General features: G+C 40.9%; 17 non-coding genes across 17 annotated transcripts; all 17 read left to right on the top strand.

Annotated features, from left to right (window-relative positions):
• The first annotated feature begins 368 nt into the window (after positions 1 to 368).
• Positions 369 to 509, top strand: LOC116686888 (U4 spliceosomal RNA). Its single transcript, XR_004331393.1, has one exon. It is a non-coding gene; the product is annotated as a U4 spliceosomal RNA (small nuclear RNA).
• Positions 510 to 1302: 793 nt separating this feature from the next.
• On the top strand, positions 1303 to 1443 carry LOC116686926 (U4 spliceosomal RNA). Its single transcript, XR_004331429.1, has one exon. It is a non-coding gene; the product is annotated as a U4 spliceosomal RNA (small nuclear RNA).
• Positions 1444 to 2116: 673 nt separating this feature from the next.
• LOC116686916 (U4 spliceosomal RNA) lies at positions 2117 to 2255 on the top strand. The gene has a single exon (XR_004331420.1). It is a non-coding gene; the product is annotated as a U4 spliceosomal RNA (small nuclear RNA).
• Positions 2256 to 3049: 794 nt separating this feature from the next.
• LOC116686906 (U4 spliceosomal RNA) lies at positions 3050 to 3190 on the top strand. The gene has a single exon (XR_004331410.1). It is a non-coding gene; the product is annotated as a U4 spliceosomal RNA (small nuclear RNA).
• A 674-nt stretch (positions 3191 to 3864) lies between these two features.
• On the top strand, positions 3865 to 4003 carry LOC116686924 (U4 spliceosomal RNA). Its single transcript, XR_004331427.1, has one exon. It is a non-coding gene; the product is annotated as a U4 spliceosomal RNA (small nuclear RNA).
• Positions 4004 to 4795: 792 nt separating this feature from the next.
• On the top strand, positions 4796 to 4936 carry LOC116686922 (U4 spliceosomal RNA). Its single transcript, XR_004331425.1, has one exon. It is a non-coding gene; the product is annotated as a U4 spliceosomal RNA (small nuclear RNA).
• Positions 4937 to 5799: 863 nt separating this feature from the next.
• LOC116686925 (U4 spliceosomal RNA) lies at positions 5800 to 5935 on the top strand. The gene has a single exon (XR_004331428.1). It is a non-coding gene; the product is annotated as a U4 spliceosomal RNA (small nuclear RNA).
• A 677-nt stretch (positions 5936 to 6612) lies between these two features.
• LOC116686895 (U4 spliceosomal RNA) lies at positions 6613 to 6751 on the top strand. Its single transcript, XR_004331400.1, has one exon. It is a non-coding gene; the product is annotated as a U4 spliceosomal RNA (small nuclear RNA).
• A 791-nt stretch (positions 6752 to 7542) lies between these two features.
• Positions 7543 to 7680, top strand: LOC116686914 (U4 spliceosomal RNA). Its single transcript, XR_004331418.1, has one exon. It is a non-coding gene; the product is annotated as a U4 spliceosomal RNA (small nuclear RNA).
• Positions 7681 to 8467: 787 nt separating this feature from the next.
• LOC116686920 (U4 spliceosomal RNA) lies at positions 8468 to 8605 on the top strand. The gene has a single exon (XR_004331423.1). It is a non-coding gene; the product is annotated as a U4 spliceosomal RNA (small nuclear RNA).
• A 660-nt stretch (positions 8606 to 9265) lies between these two features.
• Positions 9266 to 9405, top strand: LOC116686909 (U4 spliceosomal RNA). The gene has a single exon (XR_004331413.1). It is a non-coding gene; the product is annotated as a U4 spliceosomal RNA (small nuclear RNA).
• Positions 9406 to 10189: 784 nt separating this feature from the next.
• On the top strand, positions 10190 to 10327 carry LOC116686908 (U4 spliceosomal RNA). The gene has a single exon (XR_004331412.1). It is a non-coding gene; the product is annotated as a U4 spliceosomal RNA (small nuclear RNA).
• A 667-nt stretch (positions 10328 to 10994) lies between these two features.
• LOC116686921 (U4 spliceosomal RNA) lies at positions 10995 to 11131 on the top strand. The gene has a single exon (XR_004331424.1). It is a non-coding gene; the product is annotated as a U4 spliceosomal RNA (small nuclear RNA).
• A 786-nt stretch (positions 11132 to 11917) lies between these two features.
• LOC116686901 (U4 spliceosomal RNA) lies at positions 11918 to 12056 on the top strand. Its single transcript, XR_004331406.1, has one exon. It is a non-coding gene; the product is annotated as a U4 spliceosomal RNA (small nuclear RNA).
• A 664-nt stretch (positions 12057 to 12720) lies between these two features.
• Positions 12721 to 12857, top strand: LOC116686919 (U4 spliceosomal RNA). The gene has a single exon (XR_004331422.1). It is a non-coding gene; the product is annotated as a U4 spliceosomal RNA (small nuclear RNA).
• Positions 12858 to 13644: 787 nt separating this feature from the next.
• On the top strand, positions 13645 to 13786 carry LOC116686896 (U4 spliceosomal RNA). The gene has a single exon (XR_004331401.1). It is a non-coding gene; the product is annotated as a U4 spliceosomal RNA (small nuclear RNA).
• Positions 13787 to 14580: 794 nt separating this feature from the next.
• LOC116686904 (U4 spliceosomal RNA) lies at positions 14581 to 14720 on the top strand. Its single transcript, XR_004331408.1, has one exon. It is a non-coding gene; the product is annotated as a U4 spliceosomal RNA (small nuclear RNA).
• Positions 14721 to 14947: the final 227 nt, after the last annotated feature.

Raw genomic sequence — 14947 nt, 5'->3', positions numbered from 1 at the left:
ATTTCCTGTCCATTACAATGACATAGTGGTTAAAATAAACAGTTTTCAACAGTTTAAGGCTTAATGTTCTGTTTTATTGAGGAGTGGACGGCTTTGAGTGACAGGTAGATGCATCACATATTCTGTGGCTGACATAGACTGAAGACTTCATTTGCCTAGCAATAACTCATTGAAGACATATAGATCATGTTTCATATGGCTTATGGTCCTTGTACAGCTGTGACCTCATGGAAAGGTCAGTTTGGGTCAAGAAGCCAATCACTTGCATCTTCTGTATGACTGTACACCCCCTGAGGGTGGAGAAATGATGCACCATGTCTGTTGTAGTGCTAAACCAGGTCCAGTTTAATGTTGGAGGACTTTAAGTCATCCTTTCGCAGCGGCATTTTCATAGTCTATGAGGTTTTACTGAGACGTGATTATTGCTGGTTGAAAACTTTACCCAATACCCCGCCGGGATGACTTGAAATATAGTCAGCTCTGGCAATTTTTGTCAGTCTCATGGGAGACTTTACCTTGTGTATGAATATTAAAGCCATTGACATAGGTAAGTGAGAACTATTAGTATCTTGTTATAAGTATTTATCCAATGTTGTCCTAGTTCAGCAGAATGATCAATTAGCCTGTCCAAATGGTGCAGTACTTTCAGCTGTAATGCAATGGCAAAATCTGCAGTTCCTGGAATGGCCGCTTGATGCTGGCTGCAAAAGTCATTCAGTCACCATTGACTTCTATTCTGAAATGCCCACATTTACAGCAGAAGCAACCATGCTCACAGCTTAGTACTAGAAACAGGTTTGGTCCCTTCTGAAAGATTTCTGGCTGCAAAAGTCATTCAGTCACCATTGACTTCTATTCTGAAATGCCCACATTACAGCAGAAGCAACCATGCTCACAGCTTAGTACTAGAAAACAAGTTTGGTCCCTACTGACATTTCCTGTCCATTACAATGACATAGTGGTTAAAATAAACAGTTTTCAACAGTTTTAAGGCTTATGTTCTGTTTTATTGAGGAGTGGACGGCTTTGAGTGACAGGTAGATGCATCACATATTCTGTGGCTGACATAGACTGAAGACTTCATTTGCCTAGCAATAACTCATTGAAGACATATAGATCATGTTTCATATGGCTTATGGTCCTTGTACAGCTGTGACCTCATGGAAAGGTCAGTTTGGGTCAAGAAGCCAATCACTTGCATCTTCTGTATGACTGTACACCCCCTGAGGGTGGAGAAATGATGGACCATGTCTGTTGTGAGTGCTAAACCAGGTCCAGTTAATGTTGGAGGACTTTAGTAGCATCCTTTCGCAGCGGCATTTTCATAGTCTATGAGGTTTTACTGAGACGTGATTATTGCTGGTTGAAAACTTTACCCAATACCCCGCCGGGATGACTTGAAATATAGTCAGCTCTGGCAATTTTTGTCAGTCTCATGGGAGACTTTACTTGTGTATGAATATTAAAGCCAGTTGACATAGGTAAGTGAGAACTATTAGTATCTTGTTATAAGTATTTATCCAATGTTGTCCTAGTTCAGCAGAATGATCAAATTAGCCTGTCCAAATGGTGCAGTACTTTCAGCTGTAATGCAATGGCCAAATCTGCAGTTCCTGGAATGGCCGCTTGATGCTGGCTGCAAAAGTCATTCAGTCACCATTGACTTCTATTCTGAAATGCCCACATTTACAGCAGAAGCAACCATGCTCACAGCTTAGTACTAGAAAACAAGTTTGGTCCCTACTGACAAATTTCCTGTCCATTACAATGACATAGTGGTTAAAATAAACAGTTTTCAACAGTTTTAAGGCTTAATGTTCTGTTTTATTGAGGAGTGGACGGCTTTGAGTGACAGGTAGATGCATCACATATTCTGTGGCTGACATAGACTGAAGACTTCATTTGCCTAGCAATAACTCATTGAAACATATAGATCATGTTTCATATGGCTTATGGTCCTTGTACAGCTGTGACCTCATGGAAAGGTCAGTTTGGGTCAAGAAGCCAATCACTTGCATCTTCTGTATGACTGTACACCCCCTGAGGGTGGAGAAATGATGGACCATGTCTGTTGTAAGTGCTAAACCAGTCCAGTTTAATGTTGGAGGACTTTAGCATCCTTTCGCAGCGGCATTTTCATAGTCTATGAGGTTTACTGAGACGTGATTATTGCTGTTGAAAACTTTACCCAATACCCCGCCGGGATGACTTGAAATATAGTCAGCTCTGGCAATTTTTGTCAGTCTCATGGGAGACTTTACCTGTGTATGAATATTAAAGCCAGTTGACATAGGTAAGTGAGAACTATTAGTATCTTGTTATAAGTATTTATCCAATGTTGTCCTAGTTCAGCAGAATGATCAAATTAGCCTGTCCAAATGGTGCAGTACTTTCAGCTGTAATGCAATGGCCAATCTGCAGTTCCTGGAATGGCCGCTTGATGCTGGCTGCAAAAGTCATTCAGTCACCATTGACTTCTGTTCTGAAATGCCTACATTTACAGCAGAAGCAACCATGCTCACAGCTTAGTACTAGAAAACAGGTTTGGTCCCTTCTGAAAAATTTCTGGCTGCAAAAGTCATTCAGTCACCATTGACTTCTATTCTGAAATGCCCACATTTACAGCAGAAGCAACCATGCTCACAGCTTGGTACTAGAAAACAAGTTTGGTCCCTACTGACAAATTCCTGTCCATTACAATGACATAGTGGTTAAATAAACAGTTTTCAACAGTTTTAAGGCTTAACGTTCTGTTTTATTGAGGAGTGGACGGCTTTGAGTGACAGGTAGATGCATCACATATTCTGTGGCTGACATAGACTGAAGACTTCATTTGCCTAGCAATAACTCATTGAAAACATATAGATCATGTTTCATATGGCTTATGGTCCTTGTACAGCTGTGACCTCATGGAAAGGTCAGTTTGGGTCAAGAAGCCAATCACTTGCATCTTCTGTATGACTGTACACCCCCTGAGGGTGGAGAAATTGCACCATGTCTGTTGTGAGTGCTAAACCAGGTCCAGTATAATGTTGGAGGACTTTAAGTCATCCTTTCGCAGCGGCATTTTCATAGTCTATGAGGTTTTACTGAGACGTGATTATTGCTGGTTGAAAACTTTACCCAATACCCCGCCGGCATGACTTGAAATATAGTCAGCTCTGGCAATTTTTGTCAGTCTCATGGGAGACTTTACTTGTGTATGAAAATTAAAGCCAGTTGACATAGGTAAGTGAGAACTATTAGTATCTTGTTATAAGTATTTATCCAATGTTGTCCTAGTTCAGCAGAATGATCAAATTAGCCTGTCCAAATGGTGCAGTACTTTCAGCTGTAATGCAATGGCCAATCTGCAGTTCCTGGAATGGCCGCTTGATGCTGGCTGCAAAAGTCATTCAGTCACCATTGACTTCTATTCTGAAATGCCCACATTTACAGCAGAAGCAACCATGCTCACAGCTTAGTACTAGAAAACAAGTTTGGTCCCTACTGACAAATTTCCTGTCCATTACAATGACATAGTGGTTAAATAAACAGTTTTCAACAGTTTTAAGGCTTAACGTTCTGTTTTATTGAGGAGTGGACGGCTTTGAGTGACAGGTAGATGCATCACATATTCTGTGGCTGACATAGACTGAAGACTTCATTTGCCTAGCAATAACTCATTGAAAACATATAGATCATGTTTCATATGGCTTATGGTCCTTGTACAGCTGTGACCTCATGGAAAGGTCAGTTTGGGTCAAGAAGCCAATCACTTGCATCTTCTGTATGACTGTACACCCCTGAGGGTGGAGAAATGATGGACCATGTCTGTTGTGAGTGCTAAACCAGGTCCAGTTTAATGTTGGAGGACTTTAAGTCATCCTTTCGCAGCGGCATTTTCATAGTCTATGAGGTTTTACTGAGACGTGATTATTGCTGTTGAAAACTTTACCCAATACCCCGCCGGGATGACTTGAAATATAGTCAGCTCTGGCATTTTTGTCAGTCTCATGGGAGACTTACCTTGTGTATGAATATTAAAGCCAGTGGACATAGGTAAGTGAGAACTATTAGTATCTTGTTATAAGTATTTATCCAATGTTGTCCTAGTTCAGCAGAATGATCAAATTAGCCTGTCCAAATGGTGTAGTACTTTCAGCTGTAATGCAATGGCCTGATCTGCAGTTCCTGGAATGGCCGCTTGATGCTGGCTGCAAAAGTCATTCAGTCATTATTGACTTCTGTTCTGAAATGCCTACATTACAGCAGAAGCAACCATGCTCACAGCTTAGTACTAGAAAACAGTTTTGTCCCTACTGAAAAAATTCTGGCTGCAAAAGTCATTCAGTCACCATTGACTTCTATTCTGAAATGCCCACATTTACAGCAGAAGGAAGAATGCTCACAGCTTAGTACTAGAAAACAAGTTTGGTCCCTACTGACAAATTCCTGTCCATTACAATGACATAGTGGTTAAATAAACAGTTTTCAACAGTTTTAAGGCTTATGTTCTGTTTATTGAGGAGTGGACGGCTTTGAGTGACAGGTAGATGCATCACATATTCTGTGGCTGACATAGACTGAAGACTTCATTTGCCTAGCAATAACTCATTGAAACATATAGATCATGTTTCATATGGCTTATGGTCCTTGTACAGCTGTGACCTCATGGAAAGGTCAGTTTGGGTCAAGAAGCCAATCACTTGCATCTTCTGTATGACTGTACACCCCCTGAGGGTGGAGAAATGATGCACCATGTCTGTTGTAAGTGCTAAACCAAGTCCAGTTTAATGTTGGAGGACTTTGGAGCATCCTTTCGCAGCGGCATTTTCATAGTCTATGAGGTTTTACTGAGACGTGATTATTGCTGGTTGAAAACTTTACCCAATACCCCGCCGGGATGACTTGAAATATAGTCAGCTCTGGCAATTTTTGTCAGTCTCATGGGAGACTTTACCTTGTGTATGAATATTAAAGCCATTGACATAGGTAAGTGAGAACTATTAGTATCTTGTTATAAGTATTTATCCAATGTTGTCCTAGTTCAGCAGAATGATCAAATTAGCCTGTCCAAATGGTGCAGTACTTTCAGCTGTAATGCAATGGCCAATCTGCAGTTCCTGGAATGGCCGCTTGATGCTGGCTGCAAAAGTCATTCAGTCACCATTGACTTCTGTTCTGAAATGCCCACATTTACAGCAGAAGCAACCATGCTCACAGCTTAGTACTAGAAAACAGTTTGGTCCCTTCTGAAAAGATTTCTGGCTGCAAAAGTCATTCAGTCACCATTGACTTCTGTCTGAAATGCCTACATTTACAGCAGAACAACCATGCTCACAGACTAGAACTTGGTCATACTAGGCTGCAAAAGCTTCAGTACCATGTGACTTCTACTGAATGCCCACATTTACAGCAGAAGCACCATTACTAGACTAAAACAAGTTTTGTCCTACTGACAAATTTCCTGTACAAGAATAGTGGTTAAATAACAGTTTTCAACAGTTTTAAGGCTTACGTTCTGTTTTATTGAGGAGTGGACGGCTTTGAGTGACAGGTAGATGCATCACATATTCTGTGGCTGACATAGACTGAAGACTTCATTTGCCTAGCAATAACTCATTGAAAATATAGATCATGTTCATATGGCTTATGGTCCTTGTACAGCTGTGACCTCATGGAAAGGTCAGTTTGGGTCAAGAAGCCAATCACTTGCATCTTCTGTATGACTGTACACCCCGAGGGTGGAGAAATGATGCACCATGTCTGTTGTGAGTGCTAAACCAGGTCCAGTTTAATGTTGGAGGACTTTAAGTCATCCTTTCGCCGGCATTTTCATAGTCTATGAGGTTTACTGAGACGTGATTATTGCTGGTTGAAAACTTTACCCAATACCCGCGGCATGACTTGAAATATAGTCAGCTCTGGCAATTTTTGTCAGTCTCATGGGAGACTTTACCTTGTGTATGAATATTAAAGCCAGTTGACATAGGTAAGTGAGAACTATTAGTATCTTGTTATAAGTATTTATCCAATGTTGTCCTAGTTCAGCAGAATGATCAAATTAGCCTGTCCAAATGGTGTAGTATTCTTTCAGCTGTAATGCAATGGCCAAATCTGCAGTTCCTGAATGGCCGCTTGATGCTGGCTGCAAAAGTCATTCAGTCACCATTGACTTCTATTCTGAAATGCCCACATTTACAGCAGAAGCAACCATGCTCACAGCTTAGTACTAGAAAACAAGTTTGGTCCCTACTGACAAATTTCCTGTCCATTACAATGACATAGTGGTTAAAATAACAGTTTTCAACAGTTTTAAGGCTTAACGTTCTGTTTTATTGAGGAGTGGACGGCTTTGAGTGACAGGTAGATGCATCACATATTCTGTGGCTGACATAGACTGAAGACTTCATTTGCCTAGCAATAACTCATTGAAAACATATAGATCATGTTTCATATGGCTTATGGTCCTTGTACAGCTGTGACCTCATGGAAAGGTCAGTTTGGGTCAAGAAGCCAATCACTTGCATCTTCTGTATGACTGTACACCCCCTGAGGGTGGAGAAATGATGGACCATGTCTGTTGTGAGTGCTAAACCAGTCCAGTTTAATGTTGGAGGACTTTAGGGCATCCTTTCGCAGCGGCATTTTCATAGTCTATGAGGTTTTACTGAGACGTGATTATTGCTGGTTGAAAACTTTACCCAATACCCCGCCGGATGACTTAAATATAGTCAGCTCTGGCAATTTTTGTCAGTCTCATGGGAGACTTTACCTTGTGTATGAATATTAAAGCCAGTTGACATAGGTAAGTGAGAACTATTAGTATCTTGTTATAAGTATTTATCCAATGTTGTCCTAGTTCAGCAGAATGATCAAATTAGCCTGTCCAAATGGTGCAGTACTTTCAGCTGTAATGCAATGGCCTGATCTGCAGTTCCTGGAATGGCCGCTTGATGCTGGCTGCAAAAGTCATTCAGTCACCATTGACTTCTGTTCTGAATGCCACATTTACAGCAGAAGCAACCATGCTCACAGCTTAGTACTAGAAAACAGGTTTGGTCCCTTCTGAAAAGATTTCTGGCTGCAAAAGTCATTCAGTCACCATTGACTTCTATTCTGAAATGCCCACATTTACAGCAGAGCAAGAATGCTCACAGCTTAGTACTAGAAAACAAGTTTGGTCCCTACTGACAAATTTCCTGTCCATTACAATGACATAGTGGTTAAAATAAACAGTTTTCAACAGTTTTAAGCTTATGTTCTGTTTTTGAGGAGTGGACGGCTTTGAGTGACAGGTAGATGCATCACATATTCTGTGGCTGACATAGACTGAAGACTTCATTTGCCTAGCAATAACTCATTGAAGACATATAGATCATGTTCATATGGCTTATGGTCCTTGTACAGCTGTGACCTCATGGAAAGGTCAGTTTGGTCAAGAAGCCAATCACTTGCATCTTCTGTATGACTGTACACCCCCTGAGGGTGGAGAAATGATGGACCATGTCTGTTGTAAGTGCTAAACCAGGTCCAGTTTAATGTTGGAGGACTTTAAGCATCCTTTCGCAGCGGCATTTTCATAGTCTATGAGGTTTTACTGAGACGTGATTATTGCTGGTTGAAAACTTTACCCAATACCCCCGGGATGACTTGAAATATAGTCAGCTCTGGCAATTTTGTCAGTCTCATGGGAGACTTTACTTGTGTATGAATATTAAAGCCTTGACATAGGTAAGTGAGAACTATTAGTATCTTGTTATAAGTATTTATCCAATGTTGTCCTAGTTCAGCAGAATGATCAATTAGCCTGTCCAAATGGTGTAGTACTTTCAGCTGTAATGCAATGGCCAAATCTGCAGTTCCTGAATGGCCGCTTGATGCTGGCTGCAAAAGTCATTCAGTCACCATTGACTTCTATTCTGAAATGCCCACATTTACAGCAGAAGCAACCATGCTCACAGCTTAGTACTAGAAAACAGGTTTGGTCCCTTCTGAAAAGATTTCTGGCTGCAAAAGTCATTCAGTCACCATTGACTTCTATTCTGAAATGCCACATTTACAGCAGAAGCACCTGCTCACAGCTTAGTACTAGAAACAAGTTTGGTCCCTACTGACAAATTTCCTGTCCATTACAATGACATAGTGGTTAAAATAAACAGTTTTCAACAGTTTTAAGGCTTAATGTTCTGTTTTATTGAGGAGTGGACGGCTTTGAGTGACAGGTAGATGCATCACATATTCTGTGGCTGACATAGACTGAAGACTTCATTTGCCTAGCAATAACTCATTGAAGACATATAGATCATGTTTCATATGGCTTATGGTCCTTGTACAGCTGTGACCTCATGGAAAGGTCAGTTTGGGTCAAGAAGCCAATCACTTGCATCTTCTGTATGACTGTACACCCCCTGAGGGTGGAGAAATGATGACCATGTCTGTTGTAAGTGCTAAACCAAGTCCAGTTTAATGTTGGAGGTTTAGCATCCTTTCGCAGCGGCATTTCATAGTCTATGAGGTTTTACTGAGACGTGATTATTGCTGTTGAAAACTTTACCCAATACCCCGCCGGATGACTTGAAATATAGTCAGCTCTGGCAATTTTTGTCAGTCTCATGGGAGACTTTCCTTGTGTATGAATATTAAAGCCATTGACATAGGTAAGTGAGAACTATTAGTATCTTGTTATAATTTATCCAATGTTGTCCTAGTTCAGCAGAATGATCAAATTAGCCTGTCCAAATGGTGCAGTACTTTCAGCTGTAATGCAATGGCCTGATCTGCAGTTCCTGGAATGGCCGCTTGATGCTGGCTGCAAAAGTCATTCAGTCACCATTGACTTCTATTCTGAAATGCCCACATTTACAGCAGAAGCAACCATGCTCACAGCTTAGTACTAGAAAACAAGTTTGGTCCCTACTGACAATTTCCTGTCCATTACAATGACATAGTGGTTAAATAAACAGTTTTCAACAGCTTAACGTTCTGTTTTATTGAGGAGTGGACGGCTTTGAGTGACAGGTAGATGCATCACATATTCTGTGGCTGACATAGACTGAAGACTTCATTTGCCTAGCAATAACTCATTGAAACATATAGATCATGTTTCATATGGCTTATGGTCCTTGTACAGCTGTGACCTCATGGAAAGGTCAGTTGGGTCAAGAAGCCAATCACTTGCATCTTCTGTATGACTGTACACCCCCTGAGGGTGGAGAAATGATGACCATGTCTGTTGTGAGTGCTAAACCAGGTCCAGTTTAATGTTGGAGGACTTTAGGTCATCCTTTCGCAGCGGCATTTTCATAGTCTATGAGTTTTACTGAGACGTGATTATTGCTAGTTGAAAACTTTACCCAATACCCCGCCGGGATGACTTGAAATATAGTCAGCTCTGGCAATTTTTGTCAGTCTCATGGGAGACTTACCTTGTGTATGAATATTAAAGCCATTGACATAGGTAAGTGAGAACTATTAGTATTTGTTATAAGTATTTATCCAATGTTGTCCTAGTTCAGCAGAATGATCAAATTAGCCTGTCCAATGGTGCAGTACTTTCAGCTGTAATGCAATGGCCAAATCTGCAGTTCCTGGAATGGCCGCTTGATGCTGGCTGCAAAAGTCATTCAGTCACCATTGACTTCTGTTCTGAAATGCCTACATTTACAGCAGAAGCAACCATGCTCACAGCTTAGTACTAGAAAACAGGTTTGGTCCCTTCTGAAAAAATTTCTGGCTGCAAAAGTCATTCAGTCACCATTGACTTCTATTCTGAAATGCCCACATTTACAGCAGAAGCACCATGCTCACAGCTTAGTACTAGAAAACAAGTTTGGTCCCTACTGACAAATTTCCTGTCCATTACAATGACATAGTGGTTAAATAAACAGTTTTCAACAGCTTAACGTTCTGTTTTATTGAGGAGTGGACGGCTTTGAGTGACAGGTAGATGCATCACATATTCTGTGGCTGACATAGACTGAAGACTTCATTTGCCTAGCAATAACTCATTGAAACATATAGATCATGTTTCATATGGCTTATGGTCCTTGTACAGCTGTGACCTCATGGAAAGGTCAGTTTGGTCAAGAAGCCAATCACTTGCATCTTCTGTATGACTGTACACCCCTGAGGGTGGAGAAATTATGCACCATGTCTGTTGTGAGTGCTAAACCAGGTCCAGTTTAATGTTGGAGGACTTTAAGTCATCCTTTCGCAGCGGCATTTTCATAGTCTATGAGGTTTTACTGAGACGTGATTATTGCTGGTTGAAAACTTTACCCAATACCCCGCCGGAACTTGAAATATAGTCAGCTCTGGCAATTTTTGTCAGTCTCATGGGAGACTTTACTTTGTGTATGAATATTAAAGCCAGTTGACATAGGTAAGTGAGAACTATTAGTATCTTGTTATAAGTATTTATCCAATGTTGTCCTAGTTCAGCAGAATGATCAAATTAGCCTGTCCAAATGGTGCAGTACTTTCAGCTGTAATGCAATGGCCAATCTGCAGTTCCTGGAATGGCCGCTTGATGCTGGCTGCAAAAGTCATTCAGTCACCATTGACTTCTATTCTGAAATGCCCACATTTACAGCAGAAGCAACATGCTCACAGCTTAGTACTAGAAAACAAGTTTGTCCCTACTGACAAATTTCCTGTCCATTACAATGACATAGTGGTTAAAATAAACAGTTTTCAACAGCTTAACGTTCTGTTTTATTGAGGAGTGGACGGCTTTGAGTGACAGGTAGATGCATCACATATTCTGTGGCTGACATAGACTGAAGACTTCATTTGCCTAGCAATAACTCATTGAAGACATATAGATCATGTTTCATATGGCTTATGGTCCTTGTACAGCTGTGACCTCATGGAAAGGTCAGTTTGGGTCAAGAAGCCAATCACTTGCATCTTCTGTATGACTGTACACCCCCTGAGGGTGGAGAAATGATGGACCATGTCTGTTGTAAGTGCTAAACCAGGTCCAGTTTAATGTTGGAGGACTTTGGAGCATCTTTCGCAGCGGCATTTTCATAGTCTATGAGGTTTTACTGAGACGTGATTATGCTGGTTGAAAACTTTACCCATACCCCGCCGGGATGACTTGAATATAGTCAGCTCTGGCAATTTTTGTCAGTCTCATGGGAGACTTTACCTTGTGTATGAATATTAAGCCAGTTGACATAGGTAAGTGAGATATTAGTATCTTGTATAATTATTTATCCAATGTTGTCCTAGTTCAGCAGAATGATCAATTAGCCTGTCAAATGGTGCAGTACTTTCAGCTGTAATGCAATGGCCAAATCTGCAGTTCCTGGAATGGCCGCTTGATGCTGGCTGCAAAAGTCATTCAGTCACCATTGACTTCTGTTCTGAAATGCCTACATTTACAGCAGAAGCACCCATGCTCACAGCTTAGTACTAGAAACAGGTTTGGTCCCTCTGAAAAGATTTCTGGCTGCAAAAGTCATTCAGTCACCATTGACTTCTATTCTGAAATGCCCACATTTACAGCAGAAGCAACCATGCTCACAGCTTGTACTAGAAAACAAGTTTGGTCCCTACTGACAAATTTCCTGTCCATTACAATGACATAGTGGTTAAAATAAACAGTTTTCAACAGTTTTAAGCTTAACGTTCTGTTTTATTGAGGAGGGACGGCTTTGAGTGACAGGTAGATGCATCACATATTCTGTGGCTGACATAGACTGAAGACTTCATTTGCCTAGCAATAACTCATTGAAACATATAGATCATGTTTCATATGGCTTATGGTCCTTGTACAGCTGTGACCTCATGGAAAGGTCAGTTTGGTCAAGAAGCCAATCACTTGCATCTTCTGTATGACTGTACACCCCCCTGAGGGTGGAGAAATGATGCACCATGTCTGTTGTGAGTGCTAAACCAGGTCCAGTTTAATGTTGGAGCTTTAGTCATCCTTTCGCAGCGGCATTTTCATAGTCTATGAGGTTTTACTGAGACGTGATTATTGCTAGTTGAAAACTTTACCCAATACCCCCCGGATGACTTGAAATATAGTCAGCTCTGGCAATTTTTGTCAGTCTCATGGGAGACTTTACCTTGTGTATGAATATTAAACCAGTTGACATAGGTAAGTGAGAAACTATTAGTATCTTGTTATAAGTATTTATCCAATGTTGTCCTAGTTCAGCAGAATGATCAAATTAGCCTGTCCAAATGGTGCAGTACTTTCAGCTGTAATGCAATGGCCAATCTGCAGTTCCTGGAATGGCCGCTTGATGCTGGCTGCAAAGTCATTCAGTCACCATTGACTTCTATTCTGAAATGCCCACATTTACAGCAGAAGCAACCATGCTCACAGCTTAGTACTAGAAAACAAGTTTGGTCCCTACTGACAAATTTCCTGTCCATTACAATGACATAGTGGTTAAATAAACAGTTTTCAACAGCTTAACGTTCTGTTTTATTGAGGAGTGGACGGCTTTGAGTGACAGGTAGATGCATCACATATTCTGTGGCTGACATAGACTGAAGACTTCATTTGCCTAGCAATAACTCATTGAGACATATAGATCATGTTTCATATGGCTTATGGTCCTTGTACAGCTGTGACCTCATGGAAAGGTCAGTTTGGGTCAAGAAGCCAATCACTTGCATCTTCTGTATGACTGTACACCCCCTGAGGGTGGAGAAATGATGGACCATGTCTGTTGTGAGTGCTAAACCAGTCCAGTTAATGTTGGAGGACTTTAGGGCATCCTTTCGCAGCGGCATTTTCATAGTCTATGAGGTTTACTGAGACGTGATTATTGCTGTTGAAAACTTTACCCAATACCCCGCCGGATGACTTGAATATAGTCAGCTCTGGCAATTTTTGTCAGTCTCATGGGAGACTTTACTTGTGTATGAATATTAAAGCCAGTTGACATAGGTAAGTGAGAACTATTAGTATCTTGTTATAATTATTTATCCAATGTTGTCCTAGTTCAGCAGAATGATCAAATTACCTGTCCAAATGGTGTAGTACTTTCAGCTGTAATGCAATGGCCTGATCTGCAGTTCCTGGAATGGCCGCTTGATGCTGGCTGCAAAAGTCATTCAGTCACCATTGACTTCTGTTCTGAAATGCCACATTTACAGCAGAAGCAACCATGCTCACAGCTTAGTACTAGAAAACAGGTTTGGTCCTACTGAAAATTCTGGCTGAAAAAGTCATTCAGTCCCATTGACTTCTATTCTGAAATGCCCACATTTACAGCAGAAGCAAGAATGCTCACAGCTTAGTACTAGAAAACAAGTTTGGTCCCTACTGACAAATTTCCTGTCCATTACAATGACATAGTGGTTAAAATAAACAGTTTTCAACAGTTTTAAGGCTTAACGTCTGTTTTATTGAGGAGTGGACGGCTTTGAGTGACAGGTAGATGCATCACTATTCTGTGGCTGACATAGACTGAAGACTTCATTTGCCTAGCAATAACTCATTGAAGACATATAGATCATGTTTCATATGGCTTCTGGTCCTTGTACAGCTGTGACCTCATGGAAAGGTCAGTTTGGGTCAAGAACCAATCACTTGCATCTTCTGTATGACTGTACACCCCTGAGGGTGAGAAATGATGCACCATGTCTGTTGTAAGTGCTAAACCATTCCAGTTTAATGTTGGAGGACTTTAAGTCATCCTTTCGCAGCGGCATTTTCATAGTCTATGAGGTTTTACTGAGACGTGATTATTGCTAGTTGAAAACTTTACCCAATACCCCCGCCGGGATGACTTGAAATATAGTCAGCTCTGGCAATTTTTGTCAGTCTCATGGGAGACTTTACCTTGTGTATGATATTAAGCCAGTTGACATAGGTAAGTGAGAACTATAGTATCTTGTTATAATTATTTATCCAATGTTGTCCTAGTTCAGCAGAATGATCAAATTAGCCTGTCCAAATGGTGCAGTACTTTCAGCTGTAATGCAATGGCCAAATCTGCAGTTCCTGGAATGGCCGCTTGATGCTGGCTGCAAAAGTCATTCAGTAACCATTGACTTCTGTTCTGAAATGCCCACATTTACAGCAGAAGCAACCATGCTCACGCTTAGTACTAGAAAACAGGTTTGGTCCCTTCTGAAAAATTTCTGGCTGCAAAAGTCATTCAGTCACCATTGACTTTTATTCAGAAATGCCCACATTTACAGCAGAAGCAACCATGCTCACAGCTTAGTACTAGAAAACAAGTTTGGTCCCTACTGACAAATTTCCTGTCCATTACAATGACATAGTGGTTAAATAAACAGTTTTCAACAGTTTTAAGGCTTAATGTTCTGTTTTATTGAGGAGTGGACGGCTTTGAGTGACAGGTAGATGCATCACATATTCTGTGGCTGACATAGACTGAAGACTTCATTTGCCTAGCAATAACTCATTGAGACATATAGATCATGTTTCATATGGCTTATGGTCCTTGTACAGCTGTGACCTCATGGAAAGGTCAGTTTGGGTCAAGATGCCAATCACTTGCATCTTCTGTATGACTGTACACCCCCTGAGGGTGGAGAAATGATGGACCATGTCTGTTGTAAGTGCTAAACAAGTCCAGTTTAATGTTGGAGGAGTTTGTAAGCATCCTTTCGCAGCGGCATTTTCATAGTCTATGAGGTTTTACTGAGACGTGATTATTGCTGGTTGAAAACTTTAACCCATACCCCGCCGGATGACTTGAAATATAGTCAGCTCTGGCAATTTTTGTCATTCTCATGGGAGACTTTACCTTGTGTATGATTTAAAGCCAGTTGACATAGGTAAGTGAGAACTATTAGTATCTTGTTATAAGTATTTATCAATGTTGTCCTAGTTTCAGCAGAATGATCAATTAGCCTGTCCAAATGGTGCAGTACTTTAGCTGTAATGCAATGGCAAATCTGCAGTTCCTGAATGGCCGCTTGATGCTGGCTGCAAAGTCATTCAGTACCCATTGACTTCTATTCTGAA

The sequence above is a fragment of the Etheostoma spectabile genome, unplaced genomic scaffold, assembly GCF_008692095.1.
Source record: "Etheostoma spectabile isolate EspeVRDwgs_2016 unplaced genomic scaffold, UIUC_Espe_1.0 scaffold546, whole genome shotgun sequence".
In the NCBI taxonomy this organism is placed as follows: domain Eukaryota; kingdom Metazoa; phylum Chordata; class Actinopteri; order Perciformes; family Percidae; genus Etheostoma; species Etheostoma spectabile.
Note: the sequence above shows the minus strand (reverse complement) of the source record. Positions and strands in the feature narration are given on the sequence as shown.